This window comes from Arachis hypogaea, chromosome 7 (assembly GCF_003086295.3).
Source record: "Arachis hypogaea cultivar Tifrunner chromosome 7, arahy.Tifrunner.gnm2.J5K5, whole genome shotgun sequence".
NCBI lineage: Eukaryota > Viridiplantae > Streptophyta > Magnoliopsida > Fabales > Fabaceae > Arachis > Arachis hypogaea.
The window spans coordinates 59,128,334-59,150,362 of NC_092042.1; positions in this window are offsets into that span (position 1 = coordinate 59,128,334).

The window sequence follows — 22,029 nt, forward strand, 5'->3', positions numbered from 1 at the left end:
CTTAACTGAAAATACTTCAAATATCATTAATTCAAAATAGAGATCTGGAACATGGAATAATTCATAAATCAATTCAAATATTAAAAGCAAATAAATAAATAAAAGTAAACTGAAAATAAAAGAACATTAAACCTGGATCCAGAGTTACTCTCAAAACAAGAAGAAATCCTAAATCCTAAAGAGAGAGAGAGAATCTCTCTCTAAACTAAATCTAAATCATGAAAACTAGAAATTGGCGAGCTCTCCCTGAATGGATGCATTCCTCCACTTTATAACCTCTAATCTATACTGTCTGTGCTTGGATCTGGGCCAAAAAGGGCTTCAGAAATCGCTGGGGGCATATTCTGTGAATTCTGATACGTGGCCCCTGTCACGCGTCCGCGTGGGTCACGCGGTCGCGTCGTCTGGAGCTTTTCCATGCCATGCGGTCGCGTCGGTCACGCGTCCGCGTCGTGGGTGTTCTACTTGAGGCGCGCGGTCGCGTCAGTCATGCGGCCGCGTCGCTGCTTCTTTGCTTCTGGCACGCGATCGCGTTGTCCATGCGATCGCGTGGATACCAGTTTCCTTAAAGCTCCTTTTTGCCTTCTCCTTCCATTTTTGTATGTTTCCTTTTTCATCCTTTAAGTCATTCAGCCTTAGAAAACCTGAGACTACTCAACACACTAATCATGGCATCGAATGGAAATAAAGGTAATTAAAACAATTAATTTTAAAGCTTAGGAAACATGTTTTTCACAATATGACATAATAAGGAAGGGAAAGTAAAATCATGCAATTAATATGAATAAGTAGGTGAAGGATTGAATAAATCACTCAAATTAAGCACAAAAGAACTCATGAAATATGGGTTTATCAGTCCCCACACTTGGACTTTGCTCCAAGTGCTTCTCTTCAACTTATTCTTGGTAAAATTTAGCTACCGTTTCATCAATGATGTTGCACTGGAAGATAGAATGGTCTTCCGGAGGGTGCTTCATAGCTTCATTCAAACTAAAACTCACTGTTCTGCCATCTATCTCAAAGGAATAAGTTCCTGAGAATGCATCCAGCTTGAACTTTGAAGTCTTCAGGAATGGTCTTCCAAGCAGGATTGATAACAGTCTTCCTAAGTCATTAGGGGGCATTTCCAGGATGTAGAAGTCGATGGAAAATGTGAGCCCCTTAATGCTCACTAATACATCTTCAGCAATTCCAACTACTGTAATAATGCTTTTATTTGCTAACACAAAACGAGCTTCCAACTTTGTTAAGGGAGGGGGCCTCAAAGCATTATATATAGAAAATGGCATTATACTAACACAGGCTCCTAAATCACACATGCAGTCAGAAAATAATACACCTCCAATGGTACAGTTAACCATGCATGGACATGGATCACTACATTTTTCAGGTATACCTCCCATTAAAGCAGCTATAGAACTACCTAAAGGAATAGTCTCTAAATCATTAATTTTATCTTTGTGTATGCATAAATCTTTCAGAAACTTTTCATATTTAGGTACTTGTTGAATAACATCAAAAAGGGAAACAGTTACGTCAACCTTTTTAAAAATTTCTATAATTTTGGGATCCAGTTCCATCTGCTTTCTGAATTTTTGTGCGAGGTGTGGAAATGGGATAGGAATGGTGCCATTTATAGCTTCTGCTTCCTTTGGTGCTTCATTCCTAGGGTGAGGTATCTCTTCTTCAACTATGTCTTGCACTTCATCTTCTTCTTCAGCTTCCTCCACTTCAACCATGTCCTCCATTGGGGCGTGGTCTAGTGAACTTGGCTCCTTTGGATTCCTCTCTTGCAGTGTGGTTCCAGACCTCAAAGTGATGGCATTGATACCTCCCTTGGGGTTGGGTAAAGGTTGAGAGGGAATTCCACTGGAGTTTGAAGGCTGGTTGTTGGAGTTATTCAGTGATCCATTCTGTGAGATAAGAGCTTGCAAGGTAGAGTTTAGACTGTCATGGTAGAAGTGAGATTATTCTCCATGGTCTTCTGTCTTTGATCAATAGAGTGTAGCAACTCGTCATTGGAAGAGGAAGGGGGTAAGTAATATGAGGGGTCTGTTGTTGGTTGTTTTGTGGTGCTTGGGACTGCCTTTGGTGAGGTGCTCTGTAAGGCTGGTTCTGGTTCTGCTATCTGTTGTTATTATTCCACCTCTAATTTCCATTGTTGTCTCTGCCTCCTCTATTATAGTTGTCCCTCTATCCCTAGTTGGAATTTTTTCTCCAACTCTGGTTGGAGTTGTCTTGCCAAACTTGGTTATAGTTGCTGCCTTGATAGTATCCTGGATTCGGGCGGTCATAGAAATTGTGAGTAGCTGCCAAGGTGTTATCTTCATGTCGGAGCTGTGGACATTCATTAGTGTAATGACTATAATCAGCACATATTCCGCATACTCTCTGAGAAACCAGTTGTTGACTATGTTGTGGTGAAGGAGGTTGAGACTGTTGTTGGCTCAGATGTATCTGCTTCAGTAGGTTGGTCATCTCACATATTGATTGTGTGAGAGCAGTATTCTCACTGCTAGAGGAAACTTTTGCCACGGCTTTGGGGTGGTTGTTCCTGTTGTGCTTGTGAGTCCGAGCAGACTCAACTAAGTCGATGATCAGTTGCCATGCTTCATCTGTAGTCTTATTCTTTTTCAGAGGACCATTGCATGCACCATCTAATGTAGTCTTATCCTGAGGCTTCATGCCTTGTGTGAAGTAGCCGATCAACACCAACTTTTCAATCATGCGGTGGGGGCATGCGTTTAGGAGATTAGTGAAGCACTCTCAATACTCATAGAGAGTCTCTGATTCGCCTTGGATGATCATTGAAATCTCTTTCCTTAGTCTATCAGTAACTTCAGCTGGAAAGTATTTTTCTAAGAATTCTCTCCTGAGCGTATCCCAGTTAGTAACAACTGCTTTAGGTTGAGTGTAGTACTATTCCCTCGCCTTTTCCTCAAGAGAAAACAGAAAAGCGGCTAGCAAAATAGAAGTCTCAAACGCACCATTACGCCTAACAGTAGAACAGGCTGTCTGAAAATCTCTGAGGTGTTTGAGAGGCTCTTGCGCAGGTAGGCCGTGAAACTTCGGAAGTACATTAATTAGTGCAGTTTTTAGTTCAATATCTGCACCCAGATTTGGATTACGCGCTTGGAAAGGTGGTAATGTAAAATTTGGAGCTCCTGCCTCCTGAAGAGTAATCCTCCTGGGAGCTGCCATGTCCTCTGCGTTCAAATCCACAGAATTAGTAGAAAGGGAGCATGTTTCTTCCTTAAATGATGTTTCGGATTCGTCCTCAGAAAGGACTAACCGACGCCGAGCCAGCCTTATACGTGAGATAGTTCTTTCAATTTCAGGATCAAATACGGGTAGGCTCGGATTAGGTAGCGAACGCGTCATTCAATGAAAGGAACAAACAACTCATGGTAATAAAGTAAAATAAAATAAAGTGCAAAATAAAATAAAAATCCAACCAATAAATTAGCACACTGTTGCAACTCCCTGGCAACAGCGCCAAAAATTGACATGGCGAAAAATCACCATTAAAAGTTTATAGAGAAAACAGCATTGCAAGTATAGCTCTTAACCAATGAAGATTCTGCGCATCAATTTAAAAGAGTTGTCACGAAATTTAGAAATAAAAATACTGGGAGTATGAGTCCCAGGTCGTCTCCTAACGAGTTGCAGAGAGAATGCTAATTTATTAATTAGGGGTTTTCAAGAGAGTTGAGTTGAATAATGAGCAATTAAATAGTTGTAAATTAAAAACTAAGAATGATTATTAATATTCCAAATAAAAAGGCCTTGACAGGGGGAATAATCAATTGGAAGTTCTATTCTTGTTGGGATCTCTTAGGTGTAGTATTAAAAAGGTTGTTGTTTTCACTTAGTCAACCTTTACTAAATAAAGGAAAGTCAAGTGATTGAGCTAACTCTTATTCACAAATCCTACTCCTCTCCCTTCGGAAGGTCTAGCGTTAGTAAATACAGAACTAGCCAACAACTTCCAGTTTAATCTTCACTTAAGCCTTCCAACTGAAGTGTCTCCTTTAAATCAACCCCCATGTCAATTAGGGAATCTACTCCATTGACATGAATATAATACTAAGAAAAATATAAGAAGAAGACATAATAAATTAAATAAAATAGAGACTGAAATTTAATTAAAAATAAAAGTAATCCTCTGTATCAACAATCCATGAAAATAATCCAATTACCACTTTAAACAAGAATTAAGAATGTAGAATAAATAAAAGAGCAAGTAAGGAAACAAACTAGAATAGTATCTTCAACGGAGGTGATGACTCTTCAATATTCTAAGCAAAAAGCAATAAACTATGAATGTAAAGAGAACCTAGAAGAAGAGTAGTTTCTCTCTAGATTCAGATCTAAAATCCTAAAACTATCCTAATGAGAATGTGTTGATGTGTGTTGAGTCTTTGCATGTTTCCTGGTTTTATTATGTGTTTATGGGCCAAAAATCGGGTCAAAACTCGGCCCAAAATCGCCCCCAGCATTTTCTGTTATTTCTACAGATTGCGCATGTCACACATACGCGTCGGTCACGCGTGCGCGCCATTCGGCGATTTTCCTTGTCGCGTGTCCGCGTCGTCCATGCGTGCGCGTTATTCGTGCAGAATCCAATCCGCGCGTGCGCGTCAGGCACGCGCACGCGTCGCTACAATTTTCTCCATTCCACGCGCTCGCGTAAGCCACGCGCACGCGTCGATGCTCGCTGGTCATGTCCTTAGTTTCTTGTGTTCCTTCCATTTTTTGCAAGCTTCCTCTCTATTCTCTAAGCCATTCCTGCCCTGTAAAGCCTAAAACACTTAATACACGGATCACGGTATCGAATGGTATAAAGGAGAATTGAAAAATATACTCCATAACTAAAGGAAACAATTCATCAAACATCTATAATGAAATAAAAGCAAACATCATACAATGAAAAAATTAATAAAAAACATAACTAACCCAAGCAAGAAATCAATAATAGCAACTAAAGAAAACATCAAAAGACATGAAAACATAAAAAAGCATTAGAAGGAATTGAGATCCAACAATTGTTCATACACTAAAATAAACAAAATAAAGGAACTAACAAGAGAAACTAAGAATATTAAGACAATAGAACAATAAAATATAAAGTGGATTAACAAGAACAAGAATTAAAATCTACATCTAAGAAAATTCAACTTAAAGTATCCTAAATTCTAGAGAGAAGTTCTCTCTCTAGAATTATAACCTAAAACATGATAAAAATCTAAACTATGACTACTTGGTTCATTTTCCTTCTATCCTTGGGTTCAACATTATCAGAAATGAGTTGGACGTGGGCTTGGATGGCTCAGAAATTTCCCCCAGTGTGTTTCCTTTAATGAGGTCATGTGCCAAGTATCACGCGTATGCATAGATCATGCGTACGCACCATATTGCATTTTCCCGGTCATGCGTATGCGCGGGTCACGCGTTCACCTCATGGTGCACCGAATTATAAATCACACTTTTCACAACTCTGTACAACTAACTAGCAAGTACACTGGGTCATCCAAGTAATACCTTACGTGAGTAAGGGTCGATCCCACGGAGATTGCCGGCTTGAAGCAAGCTATGGTTATCTTGTAACTCTTAGTTAGGAGATTAATAATAAAAGGATTTTATTTGTGAAAAGTAAAAGAGCATGAAAAGAATGGTACTTGTTATTCAATAATAGAGAGCAGGTTGAGGTTTCAGAGTTGCTCTGTCTTCTGAATTTCTACTTTCCTACTGTCTTCTTCTTCTAGAAATGTATGTCCCTTCCATGGCAGGCTGTATGTTGGTGGATCACCGTTGTCAATGGCTACCATCCGTCCTCTTAGTAAAAACATGTCCTCTACAGTTTCCCGCATGGCTAATCATCTGTTGGTTCTCACTTATGTCGGAATAGGATACATTTATCCTTTTGCACACTATCACTGCGCCCAACATTCGCGAGTTTGAAGCTCGTCACAGTTATCCTATCCCAGATCCTACTCAGAATACCACAGAAAAGGTTTAGACTTTCCAGATCTCAAGAATGCTGCCAATTGGTTTTAGCATCTACCACGAAGGTTCTGATCTCACGAGTTTGAGTGATCTGTTGTCAGGAGATGCAGGTCAAACTCGTGGATTAGAAACCCAAGAGATACGCACTCAAGCTGTCGCCCAATGACTATGTTGAGCTCATGTAGAATGGAAGTGGTTGTCAGGCACGCATTCATAAGTTGGGGAATGATGATGAGTGTCATGGATCATCACATTCTCCATGTTGAAATACGAGTGAGTATCTTAGAATAGAAACAAACGTGATTGAATAGAAAACAGTAGTAATTGCATTAATCCATGAAAACACAGCAGAGCTCCTCACCCCCACCTATGGGGTTTAGAGGTTCATACTGTAGAAGATACAATAGTATTTGTCCAAAATGTCTAAAGTTACAAAATAAATCTCTAAAAGAAGTTTTTATACTAAACTAGTAACCTAGGTTTACAGAGAATGAGTAACTAGATGCAGAGAGTGAAGAAATCCACTTTCGAGGGCCACTTGGTGAGTGTTTAGGCAGAGCTTCCTAGCTTTCACGTGCATGTGCCATTTCTGGAGTTAAACGCCAGCTTGGATGCCAGTTTGGGCGTTTAACTCCAGCTTTGGTGCCAGTTCTGGCATTTTACGCCAGAAAAGAGTCTCTGGTGGACGTTTAAACGCTAGTTTGGCCCATTAATATCGAGTAAAGTATGGACTATCATATATTGTTGGAAAGCCCAAGATGTCTACGTTGCAACGCAATTAAGAGCGCGCCAATTGGATTTTTGTAGCTCCAGAAAATCTAGTTTGAGTGCAGGAGGGTCAGAATCCAACAGCATCTCCAGTCCTTTTTCAGCCTCTGAATCAGATTTTTGCTCAGGTCCCTCAATTTCAACCAGAAAATACCTGAAATTATAGAAAAACACACCAACTCATAGTAAAGTCCAGAAATGTGATTTTTTCATAAAAACTAATAAAAATATACTAAAAAGTAACTAAAACATACTAGAAATTACCTAAAAACAATGCCAAAAAACGTATAAATTATCCGCTCATCACCTCACATGGCAGATTTTCAAAACTTCACTTCTTTATGAATTCTCCACTTTACATGTTTCTAGGAAAGGTCTTCCTAGAATGAGAGCTGCACTCTTGTGCTCCTCTATTTCCAGCACCACAAAGTCAGTAGGAAAGGCAAACGGCCCAACCTTGACAATCATGTCCTCAATTACGCCTGATGGAATTTTAGTGGAGCCATCAGCAAGTTGGAGGCATATCCGGGTTGGTTTGACTTCTTCAGTCAAACCAAGCTTTCTGATAGTGGATGCAGGTATTAGGTTGATACTTGTCCCAAGATCACATAGAGCTGTCTTGGTACAAGCATCCTCTAATGTGCATGGTATCATAAAACTTCTGGGATCTTTAAGCTTCTCTGGTAAGCTTTTCAGAATGACTGCAATGCATTCTTCAGTGAGGAAAACTTTTTCAGTTTCTCTCCAATCCTTCTTATGACTTAAGATCTCTTTCATGAACTTAGCATAAGAGGGTATTTGCTCAAGTGCCTCTGCAAATGGGATCTCTATTTCAAGAGTCTTGAGATAATCTGCAAAGCGGGCAAATTGTTTATCCTGTTTCACTTGGTGGAGTTTTTATGGATAAGGCATCTTGGCTTTATATTCTTCAACCTTAGTTGCTGCAGGTTTATTCCCTACAGAGGTGGTTGGAGAAGCCTGCTTAAGGGGGTTGTTATCAGCACTTGCAAGTGTCTGACCCCTTATTGGCATTTGAATGCCAGGATTGGGGGCTGGATGGGCGTTTAACGCCAATTTTCCACCCTTTTCTAGCATTTGGACGCCAGAATTGGCCATCCACTGGGTGTTTAACGCCAATTTTGCACCCTTTTCTGGCGTTTGAATGCCAAAATCATTCCTCTCTGGGCTCTTACGGTCCTCAGAGGGATTTTGGGCAGTGGCTTGGTCATCCTCTGTCAGTTGTCCCTTTCTTGGCTTCCTTCTGCTTTAAGTTGAGGTATTCAATGTCTTTTCACACCTCAGATGAACAGCTTGGCACTCTTCCATTATTTGTTTAGATAATTGCTGTCTTGTCTGATCAAATTGTGCTTCCATATTCTTGTTAGCATTTTGAGTGTCTTGTAGTATCTCTTTAAATTCTGCTAACTGTTTTGTTAGAGCAAGTAATTGCTGATTGAGTTCAGCAACTTGTTCTGGAAGACTAAGTTCAGTGGATACTGCTTTAACCTCTTCTTTTTTGGAGGACTCACTACTTAAGTACAGATGCTGATTTCTAGCAACTGTATCAATGAGCTCTTGAGCCTCCTCAATTGTCTTTCTCATGTGTATAGATCCTCCAGCTGAGTGGTCTAGAGATATCTGGGCCTTTGCTGTAAGCCCATAGTAGAAGATGTCTAACTGCACCCACTCTAAAAATATTTTAGAGGGGTATTTCCTTAGCATCTCACTGTACCTCTCCCAGGCATCATAAAGAGATTCATTATCCTCTTATTTAAAGCCTTGGATGTCCAGCCTTAGCTGTGTCATCCTTTTTGGAGGGAAATATTGATTCAGGAATTTGTCTGACAACTGTTTCCATGTTCTTATGCTAGCCTTGGGTTGGTTGTTTAACCATCTCTTAGCTTGGTCTTTTACAGCAAATGGAAACAGCAATAATCTGTAGACATCCTGATCCACTTTCTTATCACGTACTGTGTCAGCAATCTGTAAGAACTATGCCAGAAACTCAGTAGGTTCTTCCTGTGGAAGACCAGAATACTGGCAATTTTGCTGCACCATGATAATGAGCTGAGGATTTAACTCAAAATTACTGGCTCTGATGGAGGGTATACAGATACTACTTGCATATGAAGCAGGGGTTAGCATATGAGCCCAGAGTCCTTCTGGACTGTTCATTTCCATTTAGATCCATGATGGAGAAAGGGAGATGATGTGAATTGCAAATGAACAATTTTTCTCTCTCTTTTTTTTCTTTTTGAAAACCGAAATAAAAAGGAAAAAATAAATAAAAAATTGAATATAAGTTTCGAAAATTAAGAAGGGAAAAAGAAATAAGAGAAATTAGAAAACTAAACTAATTAATTAATTAAAAAGATTTGAAAAATTTTGGATATGATTTTCGAAAAATGAAGAGACAGAAAGTGGTTAGGAAGATTTGAAAAAGATATGATTTTAAAATTTGAGATTAGAAAAGATAAGATAAGATTTTGAAAAAGATATGAATTTTGAAAAAGATTTGAATTTTGAAATTTAAAACAAAGATAAGAAAAAAATAAAAATTTTAAAATAAAATCTGAATTTTTTTAAAAGGAAAATTTAAAAATTCAATTAAAATAAAGAGAAAATATATTTTTGAATTTAATGAGGAAAGAGAAAAACAATAAAATGACACCAAACTTAGAATTTTTAGATCAAAACAAAGAAAGCAAACAAGAAAACTTTGAATGTCAAGATGAACACCAAGAAAACTTTGAAGATCAAGATGAATACCAAGAACAATTTTTTGAAAATCTTTAGGAAAATAAAAACACAAAGGACAACAAACTTAAAAAATTTTATACTTTGGACACTAATAATTCAAAAATGCACAAGAAAAACAAGGAAAGACACAAAACAAGAAAAACTAAAGATCAAACAAGGAAAATAAACAAGAACAACTTGAAGATCAAGAAAGAACACAATGTATATATTTTCGAAAAAATTTTTAAGAAAAATTAAAACATGAAATTGACACAAGACTCAAACAAGAAAAAAAAGTTTTTTTGAAAAGAAAATAAAGGACTCAAAGTTAGTGACTCTAAACCAAAAAGATAAATTCTTCCTAATCTAAGCAACAAGATGAACCGTCAGTTGTCCAAACTTGAACAATCCCCGGCAACAATGCAAAAAACTTGGTGCACGGAATTGTAAATCACACTTTTCAGAACTTCGTACAACTAACCAGCAAGTGCCCTGGGTCGTCCAAGTAATACCTTACGTGAGTAAGGGTCGATCCCACGGAGATTGCCAGCTTGAAGCAAGCTATGGTTATCTTGTAACTCTTAGTCAGGAGATGAATAATAAAAAGGATTTTATTTGTGAAAAGTAAAAGAGCATGAAAAGAATGGTACTTGTTATTCAATAATAGAGAGCAGGTTGAGGTTTCGGAGTTGCTTTGTCTTCTTAAATTCTGCTTTCCTACTGTCTTCTTCTTCCAAAAATGCATGTCCCTTCCATGGCAGGCTGTATGTTGGTGGATCACCATTGTTAATGGCTACCATCCATCCTCTCAGTGAAAACATGTCCTCTACAGTTTCCCGCATGGCTAATCATCTATTGGTTCTCACTTATATCGGAATAGGATACATTTATCCTTTTGCACACTGTCACTGGGTCCAACATTCATGAGTTTGAAGCTCGTCACAGTCATCCCATCCCAGATCATACTCGGAATAACACAGACAAGGTTTAGACTTTCCAAATGTCAAAATTGCTGCCAATTGGTTCTAGCCTCTACCACGAAGATTCTGATCTAATGAGTTTGAGTGCTCTGTTGTCAGAAGATGCAGGTCAAACTCGTGGATTAGAAACCCAAGAGATACGCACTCAAGCTGTCGCCCATGACTATGTTGAGCTCATGTAGAACAGAAGTGGTTGTCAGGCACGCGTTCATAAGTTGGGGAATGTTGATGAGTGTCACGGATCATCACATTCTCCATGTTGAAATACGAGTGAGTATCTTAGAATAGAAACAAACGTGATTGAATAGAAAACAGTAGTAATTGCATTAATCCATGGAAACACAACAGAGCTCCTCACCCCCACCTATGGGGTTTAGAGGTTCATACTGTAGAAGATATAATAGGATTTGTCAAAAATGTCATAAGTTACAAAATAAATCTCTAAAATTAGTTTTTATACTAAAATAGTAACCTAGGTTTATAGAGAATGAGTAACTAGATGCAGAGAGTGCAGAAATTCACTTCCGGGGCCCACTTGGTGAGTGTTTAGGCTGAGCTTCCTAGCTTTCACGTGCATGTGCCGTTTTTGGAGTTAAATGCCAGCTTGGACGCCAGTTTGGGCGTTTAACTCCAGCTTTGGTGCCAGTTATGGCGTTTTACGCCAGAAAAGAGTCTCTGGTGGGCGTTTAAACGCCAGTTTAGCCCATCAAATCTCGGGTAAAGTATGGATTATCATATATTGCTGGAAAGCCCAAGATGTCTACTTTCCAACGCAATTGAGAGAGCGCGAATTGAGTTTCTGTAGCTTCAGAAAATCCACTTCGAGTGCAGGAGGGTCAGAATCCAACAGCATCTGCAGTCCTTTTTCAGTCTCTAAATCAGATTTTTGCTCAGGTCCCTCAATTTCAGCCAGAAAATACCTGAAATTATAGAAAAATACACCAACTCATATTGAAGTATAGAAATGTGATTTTTGCATAAAAACTAATAAAAATATACTAAAAAGTAACTAAAACATGCTAGAAATTACCAAAAAAGAATGCCAAAAAGCGTATAAATTATCCGCTCATCACCTCACATGGCAGATTTTCAAAACTTCACTTCTTTATGAATTCTCCACTTTACATGTTTTTTCTTCACTTCTTTGATCTAATCCTTGCTTCTAAGCCTGAAATCACTCAACAAACATATCAAAGCATCCAATGAAATTAAAGTGAATTAAATTTATCAATTTTAGGGCCTAAAAAAGATGTTTTCACTCTTAAGCACAAATTAGAAGAGATTCATAAAATCATGCTATTTCATTGAATAAATGTGAGAATAGTTGATAAAATTCACCAAATTCAATACAAGATAAACCATAAAATTATGGTTTATCACGTAGTTAGCCAAAACTTCCCAACCCTGTCTCAGAATTTGGTATAGGATCTCCGAGTACTCATCATCCTTCAGCTTGAAGGGGACTTCGGGAGTCACCTTCTTCTTCCTCACCAATCATAGAAATGGTCTTGATGGGCCTTGGAAAAGAATCGTGTGAAATCTCATGGCTCAAAAGTGGGGGCTTTCTCATTTCTTTTCCTTGAGGACTCTCCAATTTTCGGTGCCATGGAGGTAAGATATAATAAGCAAAAAGCTGAGCACCCTACACTAAACTTAAAAGCTTTGCTCATTCCCAAGTAAAAGAGAAATATAAAATAAAAAAGATGAGGAAAATAGAAGAAAGAGATAGAGGAGATGGGGTATAGGCTTCGGCATTTGGGGTGAAGGAAGGTGAAAAATGAAGAAAGGGAATGTGTATGATCAAGAGTAAATAAGAGGGAAAGAGTAAGGGAGGTGTGGTGAAAGTGGATGAAGTGAAGGGTATTTATAGGTGGGGGTGGGAGGGTGTTTTGGTTATGGGAAGGGAAGGGTGGGAAAATTGAATTTGAATATGGGTTATTGGGAAGAGAGATGGATGCGATTAATGAGAGGTGATTGGGTAGAGTGAAAGGTGGGTTGAGAGAATCAAGGAAAATGATGGGTGATGGGATGGATGAATGTAAATGGAAAAGTGGTTGAGAAAGGAGAGAGAATGGATAAGATTGAGTGGGTAAGTGGTTAGTGGTTGTGGTTTATCCATTGGCCAAAGAAGCTTCAAAATCCAAAATTTGCCCATTCTGCCTCCCCCTTGGGCGCTGAACGCCGGGCTGGCATTTGGCACCACCAGGAAGATATCCTCTTTTATTTTTCCATCCCAATAGTGGCGTTAGACGTCCAATATGGACGTAGAACACCCCAAGGGGACCAAATTCTTCCAAGCAAACATCCAAATTGGACGTAGAACGCCCTTATGCCCACATCCCCCCTGGGCGCTGAATGTCAACCTGGCATTTTGCGCCACCAGGGGGTATCCTCCAGGATGTGTTATTTTTCCTTCTGCGTATTCCTGTTTCTGTTCTGAGTGCAATACATGATCACAAACATTAGAAAAATGAGGAAAACTATGAGAATCAATATAAAATAAATTAATATGAAATCAAACTCAAATAAACTAAAATAAAATAAAAGAAAGTGAAAGTAAACTATAGGATACATATGGTTGGGTTGCCTCCCAATAAGCGCTTCTTTACCATCATTAGCTTGACAGACAACTCCTTTACGGAGGTTCATTGGGGCTCAGATCTTCACCCCTCATTGTAAACTTCCTTCCTGTGCTCTCATGAATCAATTCAACATGCTACAAAGACAGGATTCTATTCATTGTGTGTGGTATGACTGGACTTCTTGTGAAGACTACCCTCATGCCTGGTGAGAAGTCTTTAGTAGGAATCTTTTTGTCCCTCCAGCCTTTGGATACTTTCTTCTTGGGACCTCCTCCTTCAATGGTGGGTGGTGAATGCCCAACGCCAAACTTAAGTTTGATGTCAGAGGGATTTGTATGGCTTTCCACTAAATAAGACGGCCTGAGCACAGAGCTCTGCATGCTAGTACCTCCTTTATCTGAGATAGGTTGAGGTTTGGGAATTTTGAACAGTATGTGATCCTCCCATAACCTTAGAACTAACTCTCCTCTCTCAACATCAATTAAGGCTCACCCAATAGCTAGAAATGGCCTTCCTAGGACGATAGAGTCATCCTTTTCCTCTCCAATGTCAAGTATCATGAAATCTACAGGGAGGTAAAGGTCTTCAACCTTTACAAGGACATTCTCCACCACTCCATATGCCCACTTCAGGGACTTGACTGCCATCTCTAGTAAGATCCTTGTGGGCTACGCCTCTTGGATCATCAGCTTCTTCATTACAGAGAGAGGCATCGGATTTATGCTTGATCCAAGGTCGCATAGTGCCTTCTCAAATGTGATGGTCCCTAAAGTAAAGGAAATCAGGAAGCTTCCGAGATCTAGTAATTTTTGAGGTGGCTTCTTTTGCACTAGTGCACTGCATTCATTGGTCAGTACTACGGTTTCATCTCCCCGTAGGACCTTTTCCTCAGAGAATACACTTTTCAAACAGGCCATATAGGGAGGCTTTTTCTCTAGCACCTCGGCAAAAGGAATATAGATTTGTCAATCACAAACAATCCATGGCAATTGCTCCAAACACTTGGTGTGCGATCGCACAACTTAACCGGTAAGTACATCGGGTCATCCAAGTAATACCTCAGGTGAGTGAGGATCGATCCCATAAAGACTGTCGGACTGAGCAAGCAATGATTATCCTATTGGACTTAGTCAGGTGAACAATAAAGATTGTTTGTAGGTATAAAACACATAAACAATAATAAGAAAATAAATAGGAAAAGCAATAAAAGGTTTGGTTTAAGACAATGATGAGAAAACAATTAAAGTCTCGGAGATATTTATCTTTCTAGATTAAAACGTCTTACCAACTACTTTAACAATGAGTGATTCATTCGATGGCAAACCATAAGAGATTAAACCCTAATCTCTTAGTGATTTAATCTCTTCTAATCCTCATCAAACGCCACTCTCGTGGTCACTCAATTTGGATTAGAGGGTTAAGTTCAGAAAACTAGTTTAGCACCATAAAAACCATAATTATCCAAAGCTAACATGATTATATGTCACATATCCCAATTAGTCCATATAATTAACAATTTAGGAGGAGTATTTTCAAGTTGTACCTCAAGCGAGATAACTCTCTTGAGAATCACAAGAGCTCATGTAGAAAACGGTCATACTCTCATTCCACCCAGTTCATAAGATTAAGAACAAAAATAACACCTTAGAATTGAATCAAATATTAATTAAAATAGAAGAATAATAGTTCTAATCCATAGAAATAAACAGAGCTCCAAACCTTAACCAGGAGATTTAGTTGCTCATAACTTATAGAGAAAACAGGGTTCTAAAAAGTGCAAAAGGAAGAAGATCCTAAACCTAATTGATCTTTTCCTTTAAATACTAACCTAATATTAATGCTAGACCTAAAAGATATTATTTGTAAATAAATAATACAAAAAGAAAATAAAATAAAACTAATAAGTGATAAATCTACTTGGAGGCCCAAAGAGGTGTGAAACGAGCTGCTACTGGCGTTCAACTTCAGGATTGGACGTTGAATGCCAGAGGAGGGAAGCATGTTTCTGGTCTTGTGCCCCCCTGCTGGCGCCAAATGCCAGGTGGGTGTTCAGTGCATAGGGAGGGTGCTGCCAGCATTTTCCTTTCTTGCTCTAGGCTTCTCCAAACTACTTCGAATTTCACCTAAAACCATAAAAACACAAGAAAAACTCAAAATTAGCATCCAAATGTAATTTTTGCACTAAAATCAAGCAAAAGTAAATAAAATCTAATTAAAAACAATATAAAAATAACTTGAAAAGGGTATAATATGCTCATGCATCAGTAACGTCAAGCTTCAAAGGCGTTACTTCTAATAACACCAAGGCCTAAAGAGATGCTTCTGATCCAAGCCCAACTAAGTCCAATATGGAAGCAGAGTTCGAAGACACTTGAGTAGAGAACTAGTATAAATAAAGGAGGGTTAGAACTAAAAATGGACTTTTGTCCTTCAAGAGTTTTTGTTCTTCAAGTATTGTGCATCTAAGAGAGAGCTTTTGTTCTTCAAGAAAGCTAATTCTATCGAGAGAGGGATTAGATCTATTTGAATGCTATGATGAATTAAGAAAGGAATCATAGAATATAATTTAAGGCTCTACTCTCATAATTCTCTTGATTGATAATTCAGAGCTTGATATGTGACGTAATCACTTTAAATTAAGATCTTGAGAGTTGTGTGGCTTGGGATCAGAAAATGTACCTCACCTCTTCTCATGAGCAATTGATCAAGAGATTGGTAATTGATTATGTTAAGAGAAATTGAATTACCAAGTAATTGGAATTCAATTACCTATGATCTGCCATGGATCTACTTTACATGATTGAGAGGAATTTGAAAACCATTGATTCAGGAGGAAGCAACATCTCCAATCCCTAATGATCCAATTCCATATAGTCCTTCCCTTATTTCAATTTTCCATTCTAATTACTTGCTTCAATTTCCTTCTCGCATTACTATAATTTCTTTGAAGTTCATTGTCTTTAATTTCGTTTACATTCCAACACTTTAATTTTCTTGTCATTTACTCTTTTGCCTTTACATTATTGCAATTTAAGTTTATGCACTTTAAATTTCCAGTTATTTACATTCCCGCTTTTTACCTTCAGTCTTTTTTTTTGTCATTTAATTTCTTGCAATTTACTTTACTATCAAGTAATCTAAAATTCAATCAACCTCATCAATTTGTTTGTTTGACTAGAATAGCTGATTAATTAAATTTTTTAATCTATCAATCCTCGTGGGATCGACCTCACTCATAGTCAGTTATTACTTGATTACGACCCGTGCACTTGCCGGTAGTTCTACAGATATTATTCATCAATTTCCGTATCACTCATGATCAAAAGAAAACTTAGAATTATGAACTATCAATATTTCCAAAGAAATATCATGTATGTGGCTCCTTTTCTTTTTATACTAACTTTAAAACAAATTCAAAATTCAAAACTAATTAAAAATAGGAAACTAAATCAAATCAAATCTCCTTAATTAAGTTTTCTCCTAGAGTATTTCCTTCAAGATAAGTTCCTTTGATCTTTTCCACAATTGACAATTAATGCTTGACTTCATGGATTTATGTTAAGACTTGAGTTAATCACTTAAGTGTTTGAAGAATTAGAGGACTTGGCCTATTTGGTGCGTGCAACACACCCTTTCATGCGTGCAACACATGGCCTAGACGTGGGAATGTTGGCCTCTGTTTCATGCTTCACATTGCACGCACACTCTCTCCACATTGCACACACGGAGTCCCTTGGTGAATTACTATCTATTTGGTCTTCATGTTGCATGCAAACTCTCCCTATGTTGCATGTATGGCCATCTTTGTTCATAAATTTGCTTTTGTTTGCTTGCTCATGTTGCATGCACTGTGTCCTACGTGCAACACATGGTTGTTGGCTCCAAGTCTTATCCAGGGAGCTCTTTGTTTGATCTAAAGAGCTCTCTATTTGATTCTCCTTCTTGTGCCTCTTCTTTAAGATGACTCCTAGCCTCCTCTTCCTCCTTGATCTTTGCTCATTCTCCTCCAAATTCTCCTATAACAAATGAATTTAAACTAACTCAAAGTAATACTCTTTAAATCATGAACTCATTACTTATCTTCCAAGAATCATTAGCTTATTGAATGAAATTCTAAAAAAAATAACTAAGTATGCAAATGCATCAATTCTCTCTCTGGTTGTGAAGTGTGGCGGGTACTATATTCCGGATAGTGCGGCCCCTAGTGAGATGGTGGAAGGTTGAAGATTCTGTTCTTGTTGTTCCTCCTGGGGATGTATGATAGAGAGACAATGTCTGGGTTAGCTACTGGATGTGTCGGGACTGGCAATTTAACCGACACGTGAGCTCACAGCCAGTAGGACAAACATGCATCATACTGTATTTATTTGTAATTGTTTGGATGTGCCTAATTGCTTGGTTTGCCTAATTGATAATCTGTGTAACTACTAATTATACTACTTGTCATAATTATTCTATGAGATTGTTTTTTGGACTGTTTGATTGCTTGTAATTATGGTCATTGGTTCGGAGTTTATGGTGGAGTGTGGTGGCTTGTAAAAAATTAACTAGATGATTAATTGAATGTTGAATGAATTTTGGGCCATATGCCATGATTAATTGAGTTATATCTTTTAATATGTATTGATATTTTATGGTGTATTTGTTGAGGTTGAAATGGTTGTGGATAAGTATGTGAAAGTGGATTTGGAATGATTAATTATTGTTGTTCGAAGAGTTGCATGAAAACAGGTTTTTAATAATGAAAGTGATGAGGGTTATAGCCAATATTTTGAATAAATCAGAGTTTTGATGATTTTTTGTTTTGGAAGGAAAATCACATGATTTTGAATTTGTGAGTAATATGCCAAATGATCGAGATTTAAAAAAAAAAAAGATAATTTATCGAAAAGATTCATAAGATGAGCAATGATCGCTGCTGTAAAACAAACTCTCTTAAATATATCCATTTATAACAATTTTGAAACTCCTCTACTAAGATCGTGTGGTTATATTCTCACCCCATACAGCCCTATCTTTTCTAAGAAACGGACAAAAAGCCTATGAAGATTTTGCTAAGCATTTGGTTGTACTTTAATTATTTTATAATCTTATATATTTTTCCTCCCCTTGTTATCGTTAGTTATATTTTTGTAAAGATGGATAGAAATTGTTATTTTATGATATGTATTTGTATATTACTTCTGTAATTATTCTTGTATAAGTTATTCTTATGAATGTAATAATATTGTGAGATGATTTATTTTACATATGTATACATGTTTGTACGTATAAAAGAAAAAAATTATTTTTTCAAAGAAAAGTCAACAAGGTTGTTAAAGGCTCATATTTATTATAGTTATATATAAAAGTCATCATAATATCCTCGTTATTAAAGTGGCACAGCCAAAAACGTGACATTCTGGTGGTGAGGGTGTTACATCAAACCTTCCCTGTTATCAACGATCCTTGGGATTCTATTGACACGATACAAAACTTGCAAACTACTTAATCTCACGCATGCCTCTTCTTTTTCAGTTTTATTCTTTCTAAACGTGTCTTTGTTGTGCCAAAAAGGATGATCAATATCAAGAAACCTTCAATGACAATCAGACCACAAATTCTTACCCTCGTTCGCCATTCAAAATGCTTTTGTATCCTTCATACAAATGGGACACGACATTCTTTCCTAAGTGGACCAACCTGATAACATCCTATACATAGAAAAGTCGTTAATGGTCCACATCAACACAACATGTAGCTAGAAATTTATTTTCATTGAAATATCATACATTTCTACACAATGAACCCACAACTCCATCAACTCATCCACCAAGCATCGTAAAAAGACATTTATTTTGGCCTTTAGATTGTTTTGACCAGGTATGATACAAGTTAGGAACATGTATGGGTCCTTTATCCACATTTCCGGAGGTAGGTTATATAGAGTCATCATTACAGGCCAACAAGAGTACACGTTACCGAAATTAGAATTTGGTACAAACCTGTTGGAGCACAAGGCGAATCTAACATTTCTGGGCTCGCTTGCAAATGTAGGGTGGACCCGATCAAAGTGCTTCCAAGCATCTCCATGTGATGGGTGCATCATAAAATCATCGATGTATATAATCATTTTAGCCTAGTGATTAAGGACGAGTAGTGCATCTGTTTGTTTGGAATTCTCTTTAACCATCATTTACCAATATGTTCTCTTTCGCCTTGAAACCTCGGTGCATCACAAAATCTACAAGAAGTTAGATCTACATTCCCCTTGTAATACAACATACAACCATTCAAACAACAATCAATTTTCACTGAATTTATACCCAACTTCGAAACTAACTTCATTGCTTCGTAGTGGCTCTAGAGGATGCCACTAGTCCCAACAGGTACTAATTCATTGCAAAGGGTGGCCCATTTATCAAAAGACTCTTGTGTGTGATTTGACCCAGACTTAGCACTCATCATTCTACACATGCAGACAATTTTGAATGAACAAACCCCTTGTACAATAGTTTTGTGGCAGATTCTAACAGATGATAAAAGTTTTTTGCCTTCAGGTTAGGCTCTTGTTCAGCATCTTCCATATCAGTAACACCTATTGCATCAAACACCATCTCGTTGTATCTCTCTTGGTTACCCTCCCAATTCATTTTTTCCATGTTTAGTTCTCTAACCACCTGAACCCTCGTTGATCAATCCCCAGACCTATTGAAATTCAAGGCAAAGTGGTTAATTCTTTGATCATCCTCTTCTTTGTGTTCCATTCACATCCAATACCCATCTTTGAACCCATTATGATAGGGGTGAAGTGTTATATCCAAAGATCCTAACTACTTAGTCAGCCGACACTTATAGTACGGACACCTAGATACCCCTTGAGACCTAAATGGTTCCATGTTGAAGACATGCAACAAATGCATCAACCCCCTCAAAGAATTTAGGTTTGAAATCCCCCATCCACTATTATCCCTATCATACATCCACATAAGATGACTTGGAATCATCTTGTAACAAACATCCCAGAATTCAACCAACAATACAGCTTATTAAAATTTTTAAAAAATTCGGCACTTATAATTAGAATCTCCCACCAAATCCGATTATCATTTTCTCACAAATCAAACATCTTTCAACAGTTTAAACAAAATTTTGGTAGAACTTTCCTTTAATTCAGATATATCCACCAAATAAATTTAACAATTTTCACAGAAGAAACAGCTGTAGGCATAAATTAGAACAAACACGCATTCAATATCATATCAAATCCTAACCGTTCTAGTGTGCGACCACTTATAACTCCATAATTTTTCAGCAAACAAGGGTTTCAGGAAGGTGCCTCTATGCGACCTGCTCCCACTTCCGTCCTAAAACGTTACCCTAAAAAAAGTAAGTCTGGCATAAAACTTAAACAATTGATTATATTTAGAGATAGAATACAAACCTATAACACAGATGCACAACCTATGGAAGAAGCGAACTCCAATTGATATCACACAAAATAGCATCGTCCTAATGTCTTTATTAAATTCACAAGGTGAAACTAATTCAACAAAATAAATAAAATCTTCCAACAGCTCAAGCAATCTTAATTTCTCCCTACTTAACCTACCATAACTTTATTTAATTTCTATTTACATTAAATTAACATAACAAAGTCTAATCACAAACTTCATTACACTAATTTAATCAACAAAAAAAATAAAATCTTCTAACAGCTCAAGCAATCTTAATCTCACCCTACTTAACCTACCATAACTTTCTTTAATTTTTATTTATATTAAATTAACATAACAAATTCTAATCACAAACTTCATTACACTAATTTAATCAATAACTTAATAAAATACCTAGACAAATCCTAAACTAAAAAAAATTGAAAAAAAATTATACCAAAATTACCTCTGATGGTGCTTGTAAGACGGTGGAAGCACGTCGATGATAAGAGGCGGCAACAACGACGACAACGTGACCACCACCAACAGCCAAGAACACCAACAATGGCGGTGGGGGGAGACAGCTCTAGCAACAGTGAGAACAACGTGCAGCGGCAACGACAGCAGAAGCTCTAATGGAGGCACTACAAAAAAAGGCCTATGGTCACGGTGAAAAGCCGTGACCATAGCTAGTGAAAAGGGTGGCCATAGGTCTATGGTCACGGATTTTGACCTATGGTCACGGTTTTTTCACCGTGGCCTATTCTGTCGTGGCCATAGATCTATAGTCACGGTTTTTTATCTATGGTCACAGTTTTAGAGTTCAAATTCTGGTACTTTAGGCCACGTTTTTTTACCGTGACCATAGGTTAATTTATGGTCACGTGTAAAAACTGTGACCATAGCCTCTATGGTAACCCTGCTTAAAACCGTGACCAAAGCCTTATCTATGGTAGTTTTGACCGTGACCATAACCTCTATGGTCACCCCTCTCCAAAACTGTGACCATAGACATATCTGTGGTCACGGTTTTGACCATGACGATAACCTCTATGGTCACCCCTCCCAAAAATCGTGACCATAACCTTATCTATGGTCACAGTTTTGGCCGTGACCATAGCCTCTATGGTCACACCACCTAAAACCATGACCATAGCCTTAGCTACGTGACCATATGATAAATCGCTATTTTATGATTATTTTGTATTGAATTGAACGGGTTTTATCAATTATTCTCACACTTATGCATATAATTCGCATATTTTACATTTTCCTTCCTAATTTTGTGCTAGGATTGAAAACATGCTTCTTTGGCCTAAAATTTGCTAATTTTAATCCTCTCTTATTACAATTCAATACCGTGATATGTGTGTTAAGTGTTTTCAGGACTTATAGGGCAGGAATGGCTTAGAGGATGGATAAGAAACATGCAAAAGTGGAAAGAACACAAGAAAATGAATTTTTGAGAAGCTGGCAGCGACACACACGCATTGACGACGCGTACGCGTGACTAGCACAGGATTTAAGCGACGCGTACGC